Source organism: Varanus komodoensis, unplaced genomic scaffold (genome assembly GCF_004798865.1).
Source record: "Varanus komodoensis strain SLA01 unplaced genomic scaffold, ASM479886v1 scaffold19, whole genome shotgun sequence".
NCBI classification, from domain to species: domain Eukaryota; kingdom Metazoa; phylum Chordata; class Lepidosauria; order Squamata; family Varanidae; genus Varanus; species Varanus komodoensis.
This window is the reverse complement of record NW_025335550.1, coordinates 1277400-1303538: the sequence shown is the minus strand read 5'-3', so window position 1 is coordinate 1303538 and position 26139 is coordinate 1277400.

The following is a 26139-nucleotide window of genomic DNA, read 5'->3' as shown; positions in this document are numbered from 1 at the left end:
CACAGTGAATGAAAGGAATGATAATCACTTATACACTCTTTTCACATGGTCTGGTAGCCTGTAGTCAGATGCAGCTTTGCAATGTGCAAAGCCAATCAACCCTTGGACATTAGATAGGTTCCACATGCCGATTCGCTCCTTCCCAAATCCCATGTGTTGAATTCAATGTCTGAATGAGCCTTTGGGTCTTGAAGCAGAGTGATCAAGTTCAGTATTGCATTAGGAAGGTCTTTAGTGAGGCACTGAGAGCCCATATTCATTCCTCTAGACAGGAGGATTGGGGGAGAATCCACATAAAGCCTGGTTATCCCCAGACTGGGCATTAAACTCACTTGTGTAATGCGGATTCCTTCTCAGAAGAACCTTAACGTATACAGTATTCAAAGACAGAATTGTTTTTTCTTTTTGTGAAATGCAAAACCTCAAGGTCAGCCTTCCAGAATTTCCTGCCATCAAACTGCTCTGTCTTGAAAATGCATCGACGGATTTGCTAAATGGAAAACTTACTCACATCCCATCTTATCATAATGTCACAAAAGCCATAAAATTACAAATCAGTTTCAAGGCAGAAGACATGACAGCAAACTATAAGTACACAAAAACTACATTAAATATCAGTCTTCATTTGTCCTTACCACTTCAACGTACCTCCCTGGTTCAGAACTACTCGACCGCCGTGCACAGCTTGATGCAGCCTAAGATCCATTTTAGAGTGGACCTGAAATATAAATGACAGTTCGCACTACACATGAACATAGACAACTGTATAAAATATTTAAATAAAGACAGGAAAGAACAGAGGAAGCCAACAGAGCCTTTGGCAGACCCAGCCGTGGGGAAAAGCAGCTTGAGATTCATTGCAAATTTCGTCTTTAATGTTATTTTTAGTCCAATATTTTGTAGCACTCTGAAGTAAATCTTTGTACGCTGTTTCCTATCCTGCAAGTTCTCCCTCTGCCCCAATCCCTTATAGTCTTTTTACAAAAACCTAATATATTTTCAATAAAATTGATTTGCAGAGTGTTTTTGTTATAGGTTACAGTCTCTGTTATTCTGTACAATCCAATAATAATAATAAAATAACGATTGCACATTGTGCTTAAAAAATGTTTGTCATTGATTTCCGTCATTGAATAAACAGGAACAAGCCCCTAGCCTAAATCCAGCATTCTTGCCAGTTTTCCTCTCAAATCAAATCTTCTTTACATTCCTATTCAAATTCATGCCTTCAGTATTTGATCTTGGAGTCTTTCCCCCCTTGCTAAATAACGAAGTCCTGACACAAAGACAAGATCTGGGTGCAGAAAAGAATGGATAGATTAATTTTGTATTTTCATTGTTCATTGTGTCGCGCAGTCTGGAAGCATAAGCACAGTTGGGATATTGGATGGAACTGAGAACCCAAGAAGAGAAACAATAGATAGATTCCTCATGCTCAGAGTATGAGTAACCACTAGCTTTGGAACCAGCGAAAAGAACAAAATATCCTGTAGATTATCTTGGCTTTTTCTGCCCTTGTAATAGCATTAGGGTGATACAGGCAACTTGCAGCTCCCCAAAAGTTGTTTGATGTAAGCTCCTCTCCTCTTTAGCCAGTGCTAAAGGATGATGGGAGTTAAGCTTCAGCCAATGGTGATGGGAACTCAGTCGCTACACATTCCCCACCTCTGTTTTAAAACATATTCGGTTCAATTTGATCCATCCAATTTTATGTAGAGCACAATTGTATGATATACCACAGCTAAATCAGAGCTGTGTGAGCCATGCCCTGTCCTGTCCTGTCCTTTCTCTCTGACATAAGGTTTTTATCCACACACCCTCTCTCCATCACAATCTGTTCTTTCATTCAAAGCAAAACTATGTTCGTCACCCAATTATTTACTAAATCCTGGACGTTGGGTACCCAAGCCAGAAGAGAAATCTTGTGTGGAGTAGTGGTTAAGAGCATGGGACTGGGAGTCAGACGATCTGGGTTCTAGTCCCCGCTTAGCCATGGAGCCAACTGGGTAACTCTGGGCCAGCCACAGACTCTCAGCCCAACCTACCTCACAGGGTTGTTGTTGTGGGGATAAGATGGAGGAGCAGATGTAAGCTGCCTTGAGCCCTTTGTAGGAAAAAGGCAGGATATATCGTAAAATAAAAATAAAATAAAATAAAATAAAATGTTCTCTCCTTGCCAATCTTGGACAAGTGACAATGCGGCCACAGAATATAAGGAGGCTTTATTCAAGGTATCTGAAAGAAGAATAGGAAATTGTAGTAGTACTTCTCCTTAATATCTCAGTGCCCCCACACTTCTTAACACCTCTCTCTCACACACTTTCAATCTCTATCTGACTTTCTCTTTTGAATTAATTATGAAGGCATTTTAAAAATTGCATCAGTAGTTGTACATACACCAGCAAGAATGGGACAATTCTAAGTTGCAGAAGTAATTTGGGACATCTTTAATTCACCCTTCTTAGAGTTCAGGCATTGTGGGTAGGGTTGACAGAAGGATATGTTCAACTCAGAATATCTGAATTACAAGATTTAAAATGAAATTGAAGTCTTAAATGTTCAAAATCTGCACAGAATGGGTATTCCACTCTTTCTGTTTTGGTAAATTCTTACCAAAATAGAAATGAAATTCTCACCCATTTGAAACTGGGAACAGAGTATTCTCTCTAGCAGGAATGGGGAACACAAACTGTTTGCAAAGATTTGGGCTGGTTTTTATGCTTGATTAATAGTTCTGGATGTAGTTCTTTGGCTTAGCAATTTCAGGTACCTCTCCATTTTATCAGTGCTGACACAACAACAGTAGACAAAGAGGTAAGAATAGGGGAGATAAACTATTAAGGTGGCCATAGACCAGAATTCCTGCCTATTTGTTTTTTGTTTACTAGAATCTCCATGTCCTTCAGATGGATGCCAAATGTATACTCAGTGCATACTCAGTGCATCTTAACAATTAAGGCTTAACCAACTGGTGTTTCCCTGTAGACATATGGCCCACCTGGAGCCCACCTGGACAATACCCTTCAGTGCGACAGTTCCATTTCTGTAGAATTGCCTGCTCCTGGAGACCCAGCAGTCACCAACACTGTGTTGTTTTCAGTGCCTCCTGAAGGTGTTTTTACTTGACTGACCAGCCACAGTTTTATTAGTACTGCTTTATTCCTTTATCTGGTTTTATCTTTTTATTGTTCACCACTCCAGAATATGTTGAGATCTAGAGCAGTCTAAAAATGTTATCCATCTGTCAAAAACAACAACCATGGCTCATGTATAGGAATAGCCAGAAGACAGCAACTTGTGCAAGAATTTGGCAACTATCGGGCATTAAATGGTCCCTGAGAAGCTGGCCAGGGTTCCCCACACTCTCCTTACTTCCCAACCTGTCCTTGCCCACCTCTGTTTCCAAGGTTCCTGGCCTTACTTAGAAGTGCTGCTATTCCATATATGATGATGAGAAGGAAATGGAAGACTTCAAGATCAGTTCCAGCACCTATCATTCCTGATCGTTGACCTTGCTGGCTGGAATTTTTGGGAGCTGGACTTCACCTGCAAGGCTAGTGGTCCCTCTCCCATGTTAGAAAGCATCCAGTAATTAAATGGATTATCCTGAAACAATGTTGACTTGGCCTTCAGTTGGTGTTAGTGTAGGGAGAACCTACTTCTTGCACCAATGTCCTCCAAAAATGTAGGCACATCAGAAGAGCCAAGCTGGATCACAGCCAAGCTGGATCAGACCAAAAGAAGTCAAGTGTTCTTTTCACACAGTGGTCAATAAGCTGCCAAGGAAGACCCGCAAGGAGGACATGGGTCCAGCAGCACCATCCCCTCTGTGTTCCATACATAGCTTTACTGTCTCTGATGCAAGTTAGCATATGGTCATCAGAACATGGAGCCATTGATAGCCTCCTCCTCCATGAATGTTTCTACTCCTCTTTCAAAGCCTTCCAGATTGGTGACCCTTATTTGGTATTGATGTAGTGATGGCCTGCCTCATGCTCCCATCCCACAATGTCCTTTAAAACCTGAGAACCCAAGAAGTGCCATGCTAATCACACCAAGAGAACACATGTGGTTTCATTTTGGTTCTAGGGAGCCCTTCTTTCTTTAGCCCCTTGGAGTTTAGAAGTTCATCTCGATTTGTTCACCCCTGTAAAAACATGGTGAATTAGATGGATCTGTCACCTGAACCAAAATGGCATCTGTGACATTCTTACCTGTAAGAGAAGTCTAAAGGCAACTGGACAAAAAGTCTTATCAGCTATGTTCCGTCATAAACTGTTGCCGTCTCAGCTATACAGGTTATGGAATTGTGGGATGTTTGCCAGAGAAAGAGGCAATAAAACATAGGAAGTGACACATACAAATAAAATTCTCTTTCCTAAAAGCTTCCCCTCTGCTTTACAAAGGCTTGCTCCTAGCTCCTTTTAGGCTCTCACCCACCGGACATCTATTTCCTTCTTTACTTACTCATGCATTTCTAGTACCTCATTTTGGTTCTTCCTGTATCCTTTTATAACAACTTTACTGCTTTCCCGTATATTTGAGAGGAGGGGGACCCCATCACAGTTTTATTCATACAACCAGTGTAATTTTTACAGTCGCTTATTTGGACTTTCCTTGCACCAGCAACACGGTTGAATCCCGGTTTGTTCTCTTCTGTCTGTCTTAAAATGCTTCTTTTTAAGACAGACAGTCCTTCTGTCTGTCTTAAAATGCAGTTTCAAAAATCTACAGAATCAAAGACATTGGTAGATAGATAGTGCAGCTTCTCTTATGATACATAGTTCTAAACATTTCCCGCAAACATGCATTTCTCACAGTGCAACCCTACACGTGCCATCCTTTTTCAGATTCATTCTAAGTTCTGCTGTGTTCGCCAGGGCTTTCTCCCAGATATTTGTTTTTAGGATAGGAGCCTAACAGTGCAATCATATTCATGTTTACTCTGAGATAAATCAAGCTGCGTTCAAAGAGGCTTCCTTAGGTTCTCCCCAAAATATACATTTTCAAATGCATCTTGATACATTTTCAAGGCAACAAATATATTGAAACATTTGGGAAATACCAAAGCTGACAAATGATTATCTTCCAGGGCAAATGTTAATTCAAGACGTGCAGATGAGGTCAGTCCCTATCAGGGTGCATAACAAATTAATTCCTCCAGCATCTAGGAGAAAGTAAGTATATGGAACAGTATACCATGACTAATGCTTTCCCCCTGCCCAGCTTGTCTGGAAGCAGGGAAGTGATTGTGTTTGCTGGGGGTGGGGGTGACAAGGTGGGCCAGCAGGTGTGCAGGGGAACATGTCTCAGGTTAGCAAATTGGAGGGGCTTCAGGGGGCATTTTTGGTCCATGCATCCCCATCCTTGGCCCCTTTGATCTTCGGTCTCCCTTTTCCCCTCTATTCAATGTAGCCTTTGCTGGTCACCTTTTAGGGTCAAGTAGAAAGTGTTGGCCCCTTCTCTATCTGGCTCTGGGCAGCAGTTCTCCAGGTAAAATATGCAAGCTGCCCTGAGAGCCTTTGGCTAAGAGGAGTAGCATAAAAGGTAATAAATAACAAATAAATAATAAGCAGGGTGGGCTCACTGGTGCTTATCAGAGCCCCTGCTTGCTGTGCTGATTTGGTCACATTTGTTTGGCATGTAGGTGTGGGCAGCTTTCTTTATTTCTTATATTTTATACTGTCCACTAGCTTAAGCTCTCTCGGTGGTTCACAACAATTATTAATATTAATAATATTATCTTACAGTTAGATCCCAACTTTTTCCTCTTGTGAGCTTACATAGATCTCCTCTCCTCCAAGTTTATCCTCACAACAACAACCCTGTGAAGTAGGTTAGGCTGAGAGGGTGTGACTGCCCCAAATTCATCCAGTTGGCTTCATGGCTAAGTGACTTGAACCCAGTCCCTCAGCTGCCCAGTGCAACATGCTAACCTCCATTCCTCAGTGGCTCTCAGTCTACAGCAATTAAAACTAGAATGACAGTATAAGTGTTTAGTTTCAGCCCATTTTAAATCCTGTATTGTATGCTGTGAGGTCTTACTCTGCTTTTTGTGAGGGCCCAGGGCCAGGGCAACCAAGCTTGAGGCAAGACAAGAGTCCAAAGCCTGAAAGCAAGCCCAAGTCATAGTCATGGTGCAGGCCAATCTCAGGCACCAGAAGTACGTATCAGGGCAAGGCATGGATGCAGTGGCGGACAAGCCAGGGGTTGGGAACAGGAAAACAGGCTGAAGCGCAAGTACCTTGGAGCAGGATAACTGGGCAGGGCACATGGCAAGGGCCAGGTAAGATGCAACCAAGATGAACCCCACCTGGCAGGCAAATCTGCACTGGTGAGGCAACAGAGCAAGGCAGGGTACGCAGCTCAGCAGGATCCGCAGCAAGGCACGATTCAACAAGGACCAAATGGGAAAGTTCCTGGGAAAAGAAGAAGGCCTTCACTTTGATCTGGGAAGACTACAGTGTAGGCACTAGGTGAATCTCTCTGGGGTGCCCCAACATAAAAGGCCTTCTCAATAGCGACCCATCTGACTTCTCCTGACAGAAGCAGAAAGACTGCTGAGATTGCTGTTAAGATTGGAGATCATCAATCCCCTTAGCTCAGCCTTCTCCAACCTGTTGGGTGCCAGATGTTTTTGGAGTCAATTTCAATATTTGTTGGTTCCAAAATCAGCAAGTGGCATAGCCATTCTGAGTTTTAGTCTGAAGTTCTAAGGAGTTATCCATGATACTGAACACTGCCCCTTATCTCCCAAATAGATTCAGAACCATGGACAGCTCCTTAAAAGTAGGAGCAGCCCAGGAAGACCTATCTTATTGGTTCTTGCTCATGTTCTGATTGGCAGCTGTAGCACAAAACATCTGGAGGACATCAGGTTGCCAAGGGGTGGCTTATGCAATCCGGTGGCAACGCTGTCAGTTTTGGACAGGAAGTCTTTCCCAGTCCTACCTTGGATGCTGGGGATTGAACCTGGGAACCTGAATATGTGGAGAATATGCTCTATTGCCCTCTGAAAGTTCTGTTGTGTAGCAGCACACATGTATGTAAAAGCAACCAAGGCACAATATAAATATGACTAGGAAAAGAGTTCTGAGAGTCACTGCTAAGTGCTCATGTACTTCCACAGAAGTACTTCTACAAGAAGCTGGCAATATCAGGAAAGCTCCTGTGTCAGGAGGTAGTTCATTGAACAGTCAGGTCCTGGGCAGTATGGGGCTTCAAAGGCCAAGACTATCCCTTTGAATGAAACTCAAATAAGAGGGCTTCATTCAAAGCCTTCATTCAAGGCTCATTCCACACCAAATAAGAGGAAACAAAGAGGACACACGTTTACATAACAAATGCACATTTAAAAACAATTGTTATTTAAATAGAAACAGAAGACCTCTTACCATAGTGGGTAGATCAACTAGATGACCTAGGAAAAGCCATGGCACAGGGGTAGAGAAGCTGTGTTGTATGCAGAATTTCCTCAGTTCGATCCACATCAAGGGTATTGAAGCAGGGGAAGAGGGAGAGTCGCTGCCTAGCCTGATCCCTGACCCCATGATGAGGCTTTGGGAGAGATGAACTATCCAGTAAGAGGGCTTGCGTATGTCTCCCCAACTGGTCCTTCACCAGCAAGAGCCACCCAGCGGGTGGAGCATAAGAACATAAGAAAAGCCAGGCTAGATCAGACCAAAGGTCCATCTACTCCATTGCTCCATACACATGGTGGCAACCAGGATTCCCCAGGCAGGATGGGCACAAGACCTTCTGTTCCCCAGATTCCTCAGCAATTGGTGTGTGCAGGCATACCCCCTCTGCTAAAGGAGGTAGCACATAGTCCACGAGGTTAGTAGTTGATAAGAGCCTCCTCCCCCATGAACCTCTCCAATCCTGTTTTAAAGCCATTCAGATTGGGGGTCATCATCACTTCTCATGGCACCAAATTCCATAGTTCAACAATATGGTGAACTTCCTTTTATCCATAAATGAGGTCCTTTCTTTTATCTGTCCTAAACCTGCCACCAATCAGCTTCATGGAATGACCCCAGGTTCGAGTATTATGGGAGAGGGAGAAAAAAGTCTCACTCTCCACTTCCTCTACATCGTAAATTATTTTAAACACTTCTATCATTGTCTTACCACCCTTACTTGCCTTTTTTCCATGCTGAACAATCCTGTTGTTGAATCCATTCCTCATAGCGAATGACTATAACATTCTTGTTGTCCTTCTCTTTACTTTTTCTACCCCAATAATATCTTTTTTCAGGTAGGTGACCAGAACTGGACACTATATTCCAAGTTTGCTCACACCAGAGATTTCTATAAGGGAAGTAAGATTTCGGCAATTCTATTTCCTATGCCGTTCCTAATTACTGAAAGGGAGGGACTTGGGGGAGAAGTTCAGCACTGTTTCCATGATCAGAGGCATGTCTTGCAGCTGCCAAGTGACAGTAAATATCTGCACTGCAAGGAAGTGGCCTGATGTTCTGGAGCCGAAGGCAAGACGGGAGGGCGTGAAACAGCTTCCTATGGTCCTCTGAACTGTGACCCTGTCAGGGGTGGGCAGCGGATGGGAAGATCAGGACCTTCTCTCCCTCTCTTTTGTTTTTGGACTTCCTTCCAGACAAGGACCCCCCCCCCCCGAATAGAAAACTCCACTTTAAGTAGTGGAGTGTCCCCTCTGAAGTAGGACACCTGGCCACTCTAATGGCACAATATGTTCAAAATCACTGCCAGACAGCAATAAACACATGAAAATAATTGTGGCCTTATGCCAAATACTCTCTCCATTGCAGAAGAAGACTCTTGTTTACCAAATGTTCAATTTTGGTTATGTCATGACTTAAAAAAAATTTAAAAAGTAGCTGCCTCGTAAATCAGACTTGATTAGCAGGTCTCCAGTTTTGATTAGTAAATTGCAGGAGTAATCAAGGTTAATTCTCATTGCTGAGGGGTTTTTTTTCCTCCCCCATTTATATTTTTCCAAGAGGAATGTCTTTCTTCTGCACAAGAGGAAGAATATTTCAACAAAGGCACAGCAGATGCTCCTGAAACAGCAGCAAAAGTTGTACACACATGATTTTCATGCTTCGTAGAGGCAGGCAGACACTGCTTCAGAGGTTTTCAGCTGTAGTCTAAGACTCACTTATTTACAAGCAAGCCCCATTGAACTTTATGGACTTGCTGGAGTCCACCTTCAGCTGCCTAGGAAGGGTAGGTGAATTCAAAATCCTGTACAGGGGGAATCTTTCCCCTTTCCTCTGTATTATGGGATGGCTAAAAGCTAGTGATGTCGCTGTAGGGCATGAGGGTAGTCCCACGACTTTTGCTTTATCTCAACCACATTTTTGCTGATGGGAGCCATATGCCAGCCTGACACATTTGGGCCCTAGATGCTTTGCTGCGATGCAATGCAATGCTTTGCTGTGAAGCAAAGCAAAGCAAAGCAAAGCAAAGCAAAAAATTTCCCCACCCTGGATTTACATGTATCCACATTAGTCAAAACTAACGGCTTACTCAGAAATTGAACTTTAGGACACCCTGGGGAGGAAGCTGAACTCTGAAGAATAACAACTCTAGCAGTTCACGCCAACAAAATTTTAACAACAAATTCTCAGAAGGGTAAATATGATTTTCCAGGAATGACTTCCAGAGAAGGTCTACCTATGACAAGTGGAATAGGGAAGCCAGTCCACAGATTAAAATACATGGTCAAGAAGTAGAAACTAGCAGTTTTTTTGAAGATATGCTTCTTCCATCCCCTTTCTTTAGCAGTTTAATAACAGCAGATATTAGTTTAAATGTGTGTGGGGGGTTCTTCCCATTTTTACTTTTCAGTAGGCACAGCACCCCTGATTTGGATTGGGAGCATTGAATGGGTATTTGGCGGTGGGTCTTTTAAGATCCTGGTTGGGGGTCATGCACAGTAAAAAGAAGAAAAGAGACGTACTGTATATGCTAGATGTACAGTTAAAGTAATATCGGTTTCGGCCTTCGAATGCACCCTAAACTGGCCCATACATCCCATATAGTAAAGATTGATGCTTCTTTTTAGACTGCAAGAGCTCTTTAAATCATACTGTTGATTTAGCATAGATGAGCAAAAATACAGATTATGCTAAAGGAAAGAATACTTTCCAACACCCTATCATGTGTCCTTAAACATCTGCAGCAACAACTGCATTTTCATCAATACATATGATGATGAGGGACCTAACATTTTCATGCCTAATAAAGATGTAGCATGAAAGGAAGAACAGATCTAGCAAAGAGGGAGGTCATTGCTTCTCTAAAAGCCCCCCTGCTGCAACCTTTCAGAGCAGGATGTCTGTGTGGCTTTAATTGTTCGGAGTTTCACTTTTCCGCCATGGGAGTTGCAAATGTACAAGCCCTCCTCTCATAATGCTGCAATATAAACCTCCATTTAAACTTGATGGGTCCCCTTTCAATGAAATTTTATTTTCCAGGCACTTTTGTGATGTGATCTTTTATGAGCAGTGTGAATGAGATGCTGTGGAGATATTAAGCCATGCTAAACAGCCAAGCTAAAATGGCAATTTTAGGCAAGCGGCAGGGAAGGGTTGGAGGGAAGGAAATCAGCAAGTGCATCCAACATTTTTTCTGTCTGTCTGTCTCTCTCTCTCGCCCTCTCTCTCACTCCCTCTGTCTCTCTCGCTCTTTCAGTTTGGTCAGCCTGTCAGCAACTGTGGATGAAAATGAGCAGCTTAACTTTTCCTTCTTTCACTTTCCCACACTCAGTTTGTCTATAAAGAACATGTGTTTGTTAGAAATTTCTAGAATCTGCTAAAAACAAAGAAAAAATCCACGCATTTTTCAAGGGGTTTTTTAATAGAGGAAGGCAAACATTGAAGAAGGAGAAGAAGCATAAGGATGAGGAGGAGACGGAGACGGAGAAGACAATGAAGACGACAATGACAGAAAAGTACTCTTTCACTCAATGCTTAATTAACTTATGGAATTCGCTGCCAAAAATGGTAGAGTTAACCACAGGATGATGGAGAAGAAGAGATTGATTAGGGACTGTTCCTCCTGGTCAGGGCCAGATCAAGACCATTATAGACCCTAGGTTAGCATGGTACCTTGGGCCCTCCGCTCCATGTCTGATGCTGAACTGCAGAGGAAAAAATGCATCTTCACACAAGTGGATCTTCATTGCTCATTCAACATCAAGTCACCACAAAATAGTCTGCATTACAATGGGGGACAACAGATTGTTTCTGGGAAAGTTAGTTTCTGCCCAGTTAATATGAGGATTGCAGCCAAGATCAGAGGAAACAGGGAAAAGTGAGTGACTGGTGCATGATGCCATTCATCAGCCCTGCTAATTAACAAAGAACCATCAGTGTGTCTCTGTGGGGTAGCCTATCCTGCTGCATATAAGCAGCCCAGAGGATTCTGTGTATGAAACCCAGAACCCAGGTTTTTATTTTAAGGTTTCTTGGGCCCACCTCTTGGCAATAGGCTCTTGGTGGAACACGTCACTTTTCTTGCTGATGCTTTTTGTGCACATGAGCAGGGAGAGTATGTACTGTATTTAGATGTGGCATGCAGAAAATACTGCACTTCACAAATCACCAGATGCTCAACATTTTATTTTGTTTTATTATTTTTTCGTTCTATAGTGCCCAATAGTTGAAGCAACCTGGTGCTTTACAGCAACATATCAAAATACAATGTAAAATAAAGCACATTCTAAAACCTCATGCAAAGGTTGTCAAACAAAATGTAAAACCAAATTTAAAATGCAGACAAAAATTGCAGTAACTTAAACAAGGTAAATCTTGGAAACTGATTAAGAATCTATCGAAGTTGCATTAAACTAATTAAACACCCTGCGGTAGAGGACAGTCTTAAGCCCGTGTTGAAAAGGTAGCAAAGTTTTGCCCAGGTGGACCTCAGTGTGGAGCTCATTCCCCATGGCCTTGGACTGGACCACCTTTCATACACAGGATGCCTTCAAATCGAGGATTACTCCTGTGAACTAGGACATACTGTCACCCTGCCGTATGTTTAAGTAACAGTTCTCCTTACATATACACAAAGTTCCATATGAGCATCTCACTCATTCCTTCCTTTCTCCTAAAACAAACCAGCAAGGCCATGAATCTCTCTCAAATCCCCTTTTCCGTGCTTTAGTCTATGGTGGAGATAAGGCACAGTAACATCTTTTAAAAAATGTTCAAGGAGGAGACTTTGCAAACTGTAAAATGCACATTTTTCCACTGGAGGAGGACAAAATACATGTTCCTGCCTGGAAATGCAAATGAGGGCTAGCATCCTTCAAGGGAGAATTCAGAGACCCTCAGCTCTCTTGGACACAGCATGTTCATGCGCCCACCTGCTAGAAACAGCTTTCTATGTTCTCTGTGCTCACGGGCAAAAGTGGGAGAATGGAACCATGTTAGGCCCCAAAGGCTAGGGATGATCTGATATATGCCTTCTAACCCTCTTAAAATGGATTGTCTCGACCTTGAGCACAGGAAGGGGATGGCATAGGCCGCTAGTTCATGTGTATTACTGCTATTATTCATTTTCACAGGAAGGGAGTTGTACCCAAAGGCAAAATGCACCGCTAATTCACTATTGCCCAAGTACAACACAGGACTGGAAAAGCAAAACTACATTAAAAAGGAAGAGGAAGAAGAATTGACTCAGGATCTGGAATTCCTGCTGCTTAAGGTCCAATTAGCTAAGTCTTTATTGGCCTCTCTTACATTCTTGTCTAATATGAAAGCCCATTAAATACAGAATGGATTCAGAGAGCAATAGCCAAAGGCCATTTGTTTTTGCTAAGCCCTCCTTTCCCCACTCTTCCTCACTGCCTCCCCCGGCCACTTGCCACAGTCTTCTGGGGAATGGAAAAGAGGTGCTAAGTTTTAGAGTACTTCCCCTCCAAGCAAAGCTCTGGTCACAGAGCTGTGGCTCCAACCCTGTGTCTAAAGAATCTGAAATATTTTAAGCCAGGAATGCAGAACCCCTTCCAGGAGGACTGAAAGCTCTCAGGCTGCCATGGGGCCAAAGGAAAAAGAGGAGGAAGATGGGGCCAAAGGAAAAAGAGATGGAACCAAGAATACAAAATCAAGCAGCAGCAGCCCTGCCAATTTTAGCTTAATTCTTACTCTCAAGAATTTAGCATTTGGAAAGTAATTTCAATTGTTTAGACTGGGGGAGGGGTGGGGTGGAAAACGTGGGTAAGTACCAAACAATTAGGAGCTGAAAAAAGGAGCTGGCGGGAGAAGGCATGACCTTCCGGGGACCCCAGAGGTCCAGATTTGGCTCCTGAGTCTTTTTGTCCCAAAAAGAAGACAAAGTAGAAGTGTGCAAACACATTTGGCAACACGCATCCCGTTTAGCCAAACACGCCTCCGCCATGACAGGCTGAATTGGTGGCCAATCCAGGTTTGCTCAGCATAATGTGCTCGTTTGCTTCCACTTGCTGTGATATTTCTTGACCAGCAGCAGGGAGAGTACTTAGATTCTGGGCTTTAATTTGTTTTCCATTGAGAAACTGTTACTGTAGATGCAGCAGTAGGACTTTTAAATCAGGTCAGATGAACAAAGCATTCCAGTGTCATTTTTACATTAGTGATTGTGGTTGATGTCATTTTCACAAAACAAAATTATAACCAAAATGGATACTTTGGGTCAAAGTACCACAAAGAGTATATAGATACATTCCCATCAATAAATCTGCCCTCTTCCTGCCCTGTTGCAGGCCTACAACCCTTAATGATTGACGTTTTTACCACTAAATTATACTATGTCTGCTTCGAGAAGAAACGTCTCCATTACAAAATTAGCTAACCATCAACATAACATAAAATAACTTGAACATGGTGTCATTTCACAAGGATATTGATTCGTACAGACTCACTGAATTAAATCTTGGTTTCCCATAAAAGGAGCAGCCCTTCCATCTTTCAGAAGACAGAAATCTACAGTCTGAATACTTATGGGGGAGGGGCATTTTAACTTAAGAAAGAAAGAAAGAAAGAAAGAAAGAAAGAAAGAAAGAAAGAAAGGAAGGAAGGAAGGAAGGAAGGAAGGAAGGAAGGAAGGAAGGAAGGAAGAAGACAAACATATTTTCACTGTTGTCGTGCTGGTGCACCATCAAATCATCTCCTACTTATGGTGAACCAAGGAACGGATGCCTTCTAAAATGCCCTGTCCTTGACAGCCTGTCTCAGCTCTTGCAAGTTCAACCTGTGGTTTCCATTACAGAGCCAACCCATCTCCTATTTGGTCTTCCCCTTCTGCCTTCAGCTGAATTAGGCTAAGAACTATCCTTGTTCTCAAAGCCCAGTAGGGCATAGTAGCCAAATATTAGTAGCTACTAGTGTGGTAGCCAACTAATACTAGCGACTACATGGTGGCCAAATGATAGCCAACAGCAAGGCTACCAGTTATTATCACTGCATTATATGTATACCTCACCTTTATTCCTCTTGCAAAGAACCCAAGGCAACTGATAAGCGCCTCCCCCCATCCAGTTACTCCTCACAACAGCAACCCCATGGCTGGTTAGGCTGAGCATCCATGATTGGCCAAAAGTCACCCAGTGTGGCTGAGTGTGAACAGGAACTCAGATATCCGGAGTCTCAGTCCACCATTCTAACCACTCTAGCATGTTGACCCTCTACAAACCGCACTCACATTCTAGTTCCTCAGGAACATCCTAATGGTAGGCTCAGCTGTGTGTAGGGAAGGTTGCCAGGCCATCTCTGAACTCTGAGGACTCCCTGCATGAGGTCAATTACATGCCACAGTCACCCCCATGTAGTCACAGCTTAAGGCTAGTAAAGCAGGCCAGATACCTTCAAGAGACAAAGCCTCCGCGAGTGCAGAGGCAGAGCCAGCCAAGCTCAATACAGCCAGACACTTATTTAATGCCTAGTCTTGATGTGTTTCTTGTTGGAACAGCATACAGAAAAACCTTTCTGACCTCCAGCCCTACTTGGAGCTTTGTTAGGAGCTGACTTGCTTTCCTTAGAGACCTAACCTAGCCCTGCTAAAGATCTAAGTCGTACCAGAATTATGGAACCCAGGCCACACAGAGGAACATCAGCAAAATGGAATGGCCCATGTTCAGAACCAATCTCAAGGGTCAGGCAAATTGATAGAGCTGCAGGCCATCCTTCAGAGATCATGGTCCCAAACTTTTTAGCTCTTAACAACACTTCATAATGCTCCAGAAACTGAAGTAGCCAATTCAGCTAGTACCATGTAAGTGTGACCATTTGACCCCAATAAATATCTCAGCTGAGGTTTTTGAATTGATTATAAATGAAGCCACACATTGAGCACAATAGTCTAGTCTGTGTGTGACCAGAGCATGAGTGATGTAGAGAAAGCCCTCTTCCTCCAGGTAAGGTCATATTTGATGCACCATATTTGAAGCACCGTATTTGATACACCAGACAAAGCTTGTAAAAGACACATGCACACATTTGTCTATTGATTAATGCTCCCATGCTCAAGAAGCAAGCCAATGTGCAGGAGGTCATGTGTACATCAGTAAAACATTGTGCTGGAGGGATTTAAGTGTGATCCTACATATGTGAGCATATCGGTATTACATTTTGCAGTGTTTAATAAATGCAAGAAAGAATTGGTAACAGAGAAAGGGGAAATAAGTTAATAGCATAGGCAAATGTTTATCATTAAATAGAAATCCAGAAGGAGTGGCATCTGGAAAGGTGGAAACCAGAGGACCAATAAAGGAGCAGAACTGGGGAAAGGAGAAATTGTCTTTTCCCTAATTATTTTTATTAATTTATTTGATTGGTATCCTGCCTTTTCAATGAGAAGCTCATGATTACTGGCAAGATCAAAACTTCACAAAGCAACTACAAATGACTCTAAAATACATTGCATATGCTCCAAAGACAAGATACCAAAAAAAAAAAAAAAATATGTGATGACAAATTATATTACTCCAATGTGAAAGCAAGTTATAATGATTTGATAGGAAGCTAACTTTGGCCCCTCCCTCAGCTGATAGTACTGTTAAAACAAGGACAGAAGCAGAAGAAGGAGCTCTGTTCTTTGGCTGTAACCCCCAAAGAAATGAACATCACAGAGTTCTATAGGGGACCACAGAATTTGAAATAGCTTAGGCTCTTTTGCAGCCCTGAGTTGCATTTCTGGACGTGGGTTGGGTTACTATTTTGTTCAGTTCAGTGTTTGAAAGAACCTAGCAAAGGTCAACAATGTCTTCACAGAACCTGAGAGTTTAAAAATGACCAAGCATGGCAGGAGCCCAACTGGACAGATTCATCCATCCAGGCCCAAGCCTGGGATTCTGCACTTCAAGAGTGCACCCTTCACTCTGAATGTGGCAACTGGTTCTTCTATGGCCCTGCTTTAATAGGAAAAAAAATCCCAGCCAATCAGAAGGAAGCTTTATTGGACAGGTACCAAACCAATGGCCCTACACATGATTCATCACTACTGGCTGAAGATGCCCTTGCATCTGCTGGTCCTCTAGAGAAAAGGCAGAGTGTGAGCTATGGCATTAGCAGAGCTTACCATACTGTGCCATGTCTCCGCCATTGGATGTCTGTAAGTTTCTGAGTCTGAAGGTTCATGCCCATCTGTCACAGGGCTGATAGGGCTGCATCCTTGGCAATTGTGCTGAGTTTCTATTGGAATCCTCCATCATTTCTTTTAGTGCAGTTAAGACTCCCTGTGGCTAAGGAATTGGACCAAAAAAAGAGAATGTATATTTTGAGGGGTGGCAAAAATCTCATTGAGGTAAAAAATGGAGGTCCACTTTTTGTTTTTGAGAAGAATCAAAGGGAAAAGAAAACCAAAAATGTGTCAAAATTATGAGTTGGAAATGCATCCTAGGAAAACGGATGGCCTTTCGCTTGAAAAATTTCCCAACAAGTTTATAAATATCAAGGTCATTCTGAGGAGAGTCGAGCTGTTTCAGGAAGTGCGGCATCTCCTTCAGAATCCATTGATGGTAAGGCGAGCAGTCCTGGAGCAGTTGGGAGAAGCCCACGCTGCAATGCTCCCACACCCCCATGTCACAGCACCCCAACACAGAAGAGTTGATACCAGCATAGCAGGTAAGAAGCGGTCGCTCTGAGCATGGTCTGAGGGCCATCGTGACACTTGCTGGGAGTGAAAGAAGGAGCTGAGCTGGAATGGTTCTCAACCAACACAAGGTCATTTAAGAGCTGTGGGCCAGTAGAAAAGGTAGCCTAAAGCTGCCTGATGGTGACTGATGACTAGCAGCAGTTCTGCAAGTTCCCACACTGGGGTCTGTCTGTGAGCTGGGATCATTTTAACTACACGGTTTAGGGACTGAACATGGGGACTTCTCCATACAAAACAAATTCTCTGCTCCTGGACTGGGCTCCAAGCCAAAGTACTGGGTTAGTTTAAAGGTAGCAATGCAAGACAACACAGATTTATGTAGACCTCTTGAAGGTCTCCTAGTTCTGTGCAGAGAAATTGGACAGACCATTTCACCAGAGTTCTCCAAGATGAGGGGAAAGTCTCCAGCACTTGCTCACATGTAAGACTCACCTGGGGCTTTAGCCGAAGTTCTTCCATTTTCCCATAAACGGTTTTTGTTTTGCTTTGTTTTTGCACCGCCATTGCAAGTGGCAATGGCAGCAACTGTGCTGAAAATGAGGCTCCCATGGTACTTCCTCCACAACACCCCATGCCTATGTAGGGTCATTCCTGGGACTGTCAAGGGAAGGGGACCTCCAAAAATTATGGTGAAGTTCGGATGACATTCTTCAAAGTGGCCTTTATTTCCCAGGACGTTAACAAAGGAAAAACTTCGGAACCTTTCTGAGAAAAAGACTTTCTGGGAAATGCTGGCTCTCATTTCCATTCTTCAGGTTCAGCATCATTTCTGGGGTCTTCCAGCCATTAAATTTCTGATCACTGTAATTAGCAGGATTGTAAAATGTAAAACTGCAAAATGTCATTGTAATTGGCAATTGGGCTACAACATGTTTGTAATACAGATAGATAAAATACTGCTGCCGCCTTGGAAGTCTTGTAGGCCAGTCTGTGTGGTGGTGGTGGTGGTGGGGGCACTGTGCTCTCTAAATCCAGGGAAGAGGTGAAGATAGCCCCCTTCCAAAATCTACCCTCCACCCACACCCTCCACTATGAGAGAGGCTTCCATTTTTCTATCTTATTCTCAGTGTGTTATTCTTTAGTTTGGATTTATTTTTGTGGCATCTTTGTCGCTGTTGTGTGCTGTCAAGTCATCTCCGACTGATGGTGATCCAATGAATGAAAGCCATCCAGAATGTGCTGTCCATGACATCCTCGCTTAGCTGTTCTAAATTCCAGGCTGTGGCTTCCTTTATGGAGTCAGTCTCTGAAGCGTGCATTTGTGATGAAGACTGTTGCTTTCAAGAATTCTATGAGTCAGTCTCCAGCTTCAGTTCTTATCCCTAAGCCAAATTCTCCTTCAATGTTTGATCCTGCTTTGTTCCCTGCTCTGGCATTCCAGTCACCCACGTTTAGCCACATGTCTTGTTTTGGTGTGTTATCAATTTCTACTTGGACCCCTACATAAAAGTTTTCCACTGTTTTTAAGCTTACCTATTTGCTGCAAAGTGGCTGATAGTACAGTGTGTGCACACGCACAGATGCAGGTGTGTGCTTCTGTTGAGTACACAACATTCCATCGTCCTGCAGTCTGCCAGGCTGCCTCCAATGCCTGAACTGAAAAAGCCTATGGGAAGAATTCATCAGTATGTCTTCCCTCAGACAGGAAGTGTGGGAAGCTAAGGAGGCCACAGGCGGCCAGAGAAAGGATTATATTTTAAAAGACAAGAGACTCATGCACACTCCTTGAAAGAAAGGTGGGATGTGAATATAAATAAATATAAAGTGAATGGGGATGCTAATAGGAAGTAGAAGGTTCATGATGACTTCCCATGACCACATCTTCTTCATGAACAGTTGGCTCTGAATCACCTTCTTCATAGGACAAAGGGGACAGGGACTTCAGAGGATGAGGGTTCAGAGTCCTGGTTCATCACATGGACCAACTACTGAGATCCAGTAGCTTGGCAGACACTGGAGACACACCTGGACTTCCCATACCACTGGACCTCCCTGGCATCAGAAGGCTTTGCTGGCCTTTGGACGGGCTTTACTGACTTTTAGATGAGCTCTGAAAAACATTGCGGTTCATTCTGCTGCTAGATAAAGATGCTGGGTTGGAGTTTTAATTTATATTGCTTCCTCTTATTGTAAATTGTTTTCCTCTTCAATGAATTTGCCATGCTGCTTCAGAAATCACAGTAGATTGCTGCTTCAACTTTGCATTCTTAAATATGTTGAGTTTCCATTGTCTTTTGTGCTTTAACTTTCAGTGTCTGCACTCCCTCTGAAAAGCCTTCCCCTTCCTTTCCTTTTTTCTGTTTCATTCTCCCCTCCCCTCCCCTCCCCTCCTCTCACCTCTTCTTTTTTCCTTTTTGATTTTTCTTTGCCCCACATAGTGAATTGCCTGTGATAAAATAATATAAATATGCAACACCAATCTGAATCACCAATCAGTGATTTGTACAAAGTCCAAAAAATAAACAAAAACAAAATGGGAAAATGGAGCACACTTAATGCTGAGGTTCCACTTGGGAACAAGGTTTGATAATTAAAGTTCTACAAAATTCAGGAGAAATGATTAAGAGAATTGTAAAGCATTCCTAAGAACTACTCTAAACTTAAACACATTCAACCCTTTCTATGCTTGGTTTTTTCCTCCTTTAATTGTCTTTTTTCATTTTTGGGGTTGGCATATCATAATTTTCTCTTTCTGAGCTGTCCCCCAATTGAAGATAAAAGACTCTGTGGGTGGGATTCATGAACGAGGGACATTATTTATCAATGTGGGATCTTTTTGAACATTTTCCCCTTCTGATTCATGAACCACTGTTCTATATCCAAAAGGCACTCCATAAATCGTTCAGCACCAGCAGAAATTAATAATAATGAGTCTACTTACATAAAAGGGACCCATCCTGACAGCTGCTGATCATTTGTGAAAGGAGCATCTTGTCAGCAAACAGAAATTTTCCTGGCGGCACAGGGGAAGAGGCCATGTTGTATGCAAATGTATGAGAGCACTCCACTCCAGTATAGTAAAAGAAATGCAACCATTCTCCTTTTGTGTAGGCACAATATTTGTTTATTTTAAATGGAAATATTATCACCCAATGCAGCCAGATTCCAGAGGAGTCTTGGGCAGAGCAAGGGCACCCCTCAAGGTGTCTGCCTTCGCAGAGCCATTGCTGCTTGCCCCTCGTCCCCCTTCCCATCATGGGTACCACATCCTTGCCTGGCTGCATCTGCTGATGCTCTGGCTCACCTGTGCTGTTGCCGGGCCCAGAGCAAGAGGCCAGTGGACCAACCAATAGTGATGGTGGAGAGGACAGGCAACTCTTGATGTGGGGCTCTGCAGGGCCAGATCCTCAGCACATGTCCAGCCTTGGTTACACTTCAGGAAAGCCCTGACTAAATGTAGGGGGGTGGATGGCTGCATCCCAGAAGCACCACAGATTAAGTCCTTGACTGTGTTTTCCTATTGGCTAGACATTTCTTCTCCTGACCTGTTAACTGGCCCTGTAGCTGCTTTGCTAGACTGCAGATTTTGCACATCTCTTAAGTTTTATCCAAGCATCTTCCATCACCAGATTCTGGTCACAACGTTTGGGGAAGGAGACTTTGGTCCAAGTCTCTTCCCTCCTCTATCAAAGCACCATCACCAGCTGAAATGTCTCCTGTACTTTAGGGCAGAAAGCCTTCGGCAAGGAAACTTCTCCACTCATACCTGGGGGCTCGTGGCCTTTTGTCAGAAGTGGCAACATGAGCCTGACAAGTTCAGGTACCCCATAGCCATTCTTGACTTCCCCTCCCTACCAATCTGCCAGTGAACAGCCCTAGTTGGCTTTAGTCATTGTAAGTTGTATTAGATGCTAACATTGCTTCTGAGATTAGGAAATGTATCTAGAACTGTGGTTCAACAATTGAAGTTTGGTTTCCACTATCAACTTTTTGTAGCAGACCATAATATAGCATGGCTAAGTCTGAGATGTTTATGTCCCCATATATAAGTAGCCCTGCTGTTAATTTGCAAGCATTTCAGTGGCTTGAACTCAGTGGGACATACTTCTGATTGGACATGCGCAGGATTGCACCGACGAGAAAAGTTTCCTCTCCCTTTACCTCCCTTGCAGCCACCCATGGCTCCCTGAAGCCCCCCTGAACAGCCCCTCCACCCCGAATACTGTGAGGTGTGAGTACTAGGAATTGCCAGCAAGCTCAGAGTTTGCTTCCATGGACTTACTGAACTCCTCTTAGCATCCAACCCTGATTCTCCCTGCCTGCTGTGGTTTCCAATCCCCATGGTATATGGGGAGCAGGGCCCACAGGGCTGAAGCATGACAGTGTTTCAATTAGCAAGGATTACGAAGTCATCCCTGCCACACACATCCCTGCATGCGCACATTCGAGCTTCGGTGTTCCCTGTGAAATTCATGGCAATCTGCACAGAGGCTGAGAGTGGAAGATTTTGCCAGTGAGCTCTCCAATGCACCTATTCATGGCAATGCCCATACAGAGAAATGGGTCAACAGAGCTAGCTGGGTGCCGTATAAAAGCCATTCTAAAACAGCAGTGCTTATCTCTACACAAGAAACCCTCCACATAAAGGAAGACTAATCCTGCAGCCTTGGCACACTGACATCTGAAACCAACCTCACCCAATTTTTTTTGTCGCTATATATGAAAAGAAACTTTTGGAGGTCTGAGCCTTGTAATATTTTTTAAACATGCCTCTTTTAAACTGTGTAGGTGGTCTCACAAAGGGCCGTGTTTCAAAATATTTAAGCTGATTTTGGCAGAGAGACTAAATTTCAACTGGCAAAGTTCAAGCAGCTAATGGGCTTAATCTTTTCAAAATAAACTGTACCATTCCAAAGCTGCATGGATGGCCCACCTAAATTAGAGGGCTGGGGAGCCCTGTGCCACCATCCGCAGCAAAAGAAACTGAAACTGGAATAATTAAAAATAAACAGAGATGATAGTGAATGTCTTGCCTGGGAAAGGATGAAGACTGAAAATATGACAGCAGGGGCGGCATTTAAAAATGTCTTTCAGTTATGCTCAAAATGTACAACGAAATCAATACGGGCATAATTATGCATCACTTTCTTTTTCTTTCATAATTTCAGAAACTTTTTGCAAATTGCTAATTAATATTTGGCATGCAATGCAGATAAATATATTGGCAAGCATCCAAACAACTACCTTGCTCGTGGGGTTGTAGGTATCCATTGGTTTGTTGTTTCTTAGCCATTCCCCTTAGAATCGCAAAACTCCTTCAGCCTCCCGCTCCTCCCCACATCATGGGACTTCAGCTGCTTTTGAGGCCTGCCTTCATTGTCACTTGATACGTGTCTGTGGGGAACCTGTTTAGAACAACAGCCCCAAAGGTCTCTGGTGTGCCCAGAACTAGCCACTAAAACATGGATGATGAAGCATCAATATTTCATCAATAGTTTAAAATCAGTTTATCACATTTGTTTGTAAAAGTAATTTTGCCATACTTAAGTTTTCCTTAACAGTATGGTGCAGGCTTAATTATTTTCCCTAGATAAAAACTTTGATTTGCATCTCCAGGTGGAAACAAAAGTTGCTGGGTTTCCATTTGTTTGTTTGCTTTGCGTGGTTTTAAAAATAAATTTATTCAAGCAATGCAAATCTTTCCTGGCCTAAATAAGAGATGATTTATTATTTTGCCCATATTCATTTTTCAGTGTCTTATAAAAAATGAAATAGTCTCCGTACATTACTTATTTTCTACAATGCTGTATAACAATCACAGATCAGTGCGGTATAAAAACAGCAAGCACAGGAAATAGATACCTGTGTCAGTGATTGGCACATACAACAAAAGTGCTGTGTTGGAAAAGCTCTTCTTAAACATGGGTTGCCACTTACGCAACACCACTGCGGCATCTTGGTTTGTAATGCCGCAGCACAATGCTAAGCGTGCTAAGTTTTGGTGGCAAGATGAAGGATTTGCTCTTGTAGATTTCAATGACCAGCTTGATTTTAACCTATCCACTCTGCAATTTATCTAACACATTTTCATAGCATATCCACACAAGCAATCTTTTGAGAATATTTTATGAATATGCCAGAGAAACATGCAGGCTGCTTCCTCTGAGGATCTCATTGCTAAGCAGATGGAATAGAGTCGGAGGAAGTTGACAAGAGCTAAGCAGGGTTGTCAAGGACAGGGCATGCTGGAGAGCATCCATTTATACAGTTCCCATAATTGAAGACAACTTGACGACACAATGCAACAACAATGGGCAGACCCTCTAGTCCAGTCTTCTGGCCAATCTCTGCTTAAAGACTTCCAGGGTGAGAGAGCCCAAGACCAAGAGAAGGTCAGCAGTGGGGAACTTCTGATAAATTGAATTTTGGAGACTCTCTAGAGACCCTCAAATGAATGGAGGGTGGAGCCAAAGGCAAAAGGAGTACAGCTGAGCATGAGGAATATGGTTTTATTTGCTTGTGTTGAGCTGTATTTTTGGCCACCTTAAGGACAATGTGCTATTCAGAATATGTTTATAAAGGTTTTATCCCCCTTTTAAATCCCAAACATGGCTTAATGTAAAAAAAGTGCATTCCTGCATAAATGTGCACATTTTATGCATGCAGTTGGGGAGATGCGCATGAAAATACACATAATTTTTATTCAGGGAAAAGTACCAATTTAACAAGGGCAGGAGTTAGAATATATAGCAATATTGAGAAACTCGGTGATCTTGCAGTTCGGTGAGTCACACGTCAAGATGGTGTGTACTGAACCCAGTCACCATCAGCCACTAGTCATGTTGGCTGGGGCTGATGAATGCTGTAGTTCAGAACATCTGCTGGGGAACCAGCTTGTAGTCTGCACCATAGGGTAGCCCCATGGTGCAGCCCCTACTTTGACTGGTGCTGGTTTTACAAAAGAGGATTCCCGCATCACCTGAACACTCTTTTTAACTACTGATACCCCAGTTGCTGCCCAAGACATTCAGCATGCAATGCACAAAAGGCAGATGAATCAAATTCATTCAAAGAGACCCTGACAGGTATCTTTAAGCCTCAGAACCTTCATTCTTTTATTATAGATGCTATTTTATGTTATTTGTTATTTTATTATGTGACAAAAGATTGAGTTACTTAATAAAATTAAGCCTCTGATTAATGCAAAACTGGGACACCATCTTAGCCTACTTTGTAGAAGATGTATGGATATGATTTCAACAGAAAACTGCATTATAAAGAGGGGGTGGGAGAAATGGGGAACAGCACCCTCTGAATTGCCTCAGAGCTTAATTGGACACATCTGGTCTGCTGGAGTTGAGTGAAAATTTTATTTGGAGTTTCTGAGTAGGGAGACTTGTTGCTTGGCTGGTTATCTTTTTACTGTTTCATTTCTTCCTGTGCCCCCCTTCTCCTTTACTTTCAGTTTACAATTTAGAGGATGCTAAGTAAATTTAAATGCATCCCAGAGCATCCCCCTCCTTCACATAGCCCCAGCTTTCTAGCTTCACCAGAAAATGGACATGAAGGTCTAAGTGTCTTGTGCCTTGTGAAAAGGAATAGTTTCCATGCAAGGACCTCGGAGATGAATAAGAAACTCCAGTGAGGCCATGCTGAGCTAGCACTGGTGGAGTGATCAGATGCCTAAATGTTTGCCCATCTTGTATCAGAACCAGAGAGGCAATAAAGGGCTCCATTTTAGCTCAAGCAATGAAGAAGACCACCACTGAGGATGTTCAAGCTTCTGTAGGTAATAACATTTCCATTGCACTTCTGGCCAAGCCTTTCTTTGTCTGCCTAACTTATAACTCCCATCATCCGCCCAACTAACTGTGGAAGATAGGAGTTGTAACCTGAAACATCCAGAAAAAAGCAAGTTGCGGAGAACTCTCTCCACACCACCTTGAAAATTTATGGTGTCCTGCGGGTCCTACTAGGGAATGATTGGTCCAGGTATGCATTTAGATTCAAACGGAGAAGGACCATTCCTCCTCACTCTCCTCCAGTCAAAAATGTATTGGAAAAGTCTGTTTTAACCATGATGGACACGTTTTAACTCTTTCAATATTTCCAGCGTCGATGGAAGTTGGTGGATGCTGGGACTCCAATGCCTCCACTCCAGGCAGCCATCTGAATATAGAAGGATCTCTCCATGGTGCTGAAATGGGCTCAGCACCGTGGATGGCTCATTTAAAGCCAGACTCAAGGTCACAGCTGAAACACAGTCCCACCAGCTTGGGAGGCATCAGCCTCTGCTGGATCCCATTGAAATCCAGGCATGGAGACATTTCCATTATCCTTGCTTTACTCATTCACCTCAAAGCAAGGAGAGAAGATCAGACAATCTGAACTGCCTGGAAAAATGACCATGGCCAAGCCTTACCATGCTTTTCCCTTCTTCCTACACCACTAGACATCCCTCATGCCCCTAAAGATCTGCAGGAAAGGGGCTCTACTTCGGGAACCTTCACTGAAAGAAGTGAGGATGGCCTCTACCCGGAGGAAGGCCTTTTATGTGGTGGCACCCAGACTATGGCATGGGCTCCCCAGAGAGGTTCTCCTGGCGCCAACTTTATATTCTTTTCAGCACCAGGTGAAAACCTTTTTATTTGCCCACCAATTTAAATGTTAGGAATTTTAATCAGGTTTTAACTTCACATTCGCTTTTTGGTTTTTGATTTTGCTCCTATTCTTGATTTTGATTTTGTTTTTTCCTTCATTTGTGAAATGTTATTGGTTTTACATGCATATTTAACTATTTATTTAATTATTGTTAACCTGTCTGATGGTTTGTTTTGATTTTTTTTAAAATTTATTTATTTATCGATTCATATCCTGCCTTTTTTCTACAAAGGGCTCAAGGCAGCTTACATCATTCTCCTCCTCCATCTTATCCCCACAACAACAACCCTGTGAGGTAGGTTGGGCTGAGAGTCTGTGACTGGCCCAAAGTCACCCAGTTGCCTCCATGGCTGAGCGGGGACTAGAACCCAGATCGTCTGAGTCCCAGTCCCATGCTCTTAACCACTACACCACACTGGCTCT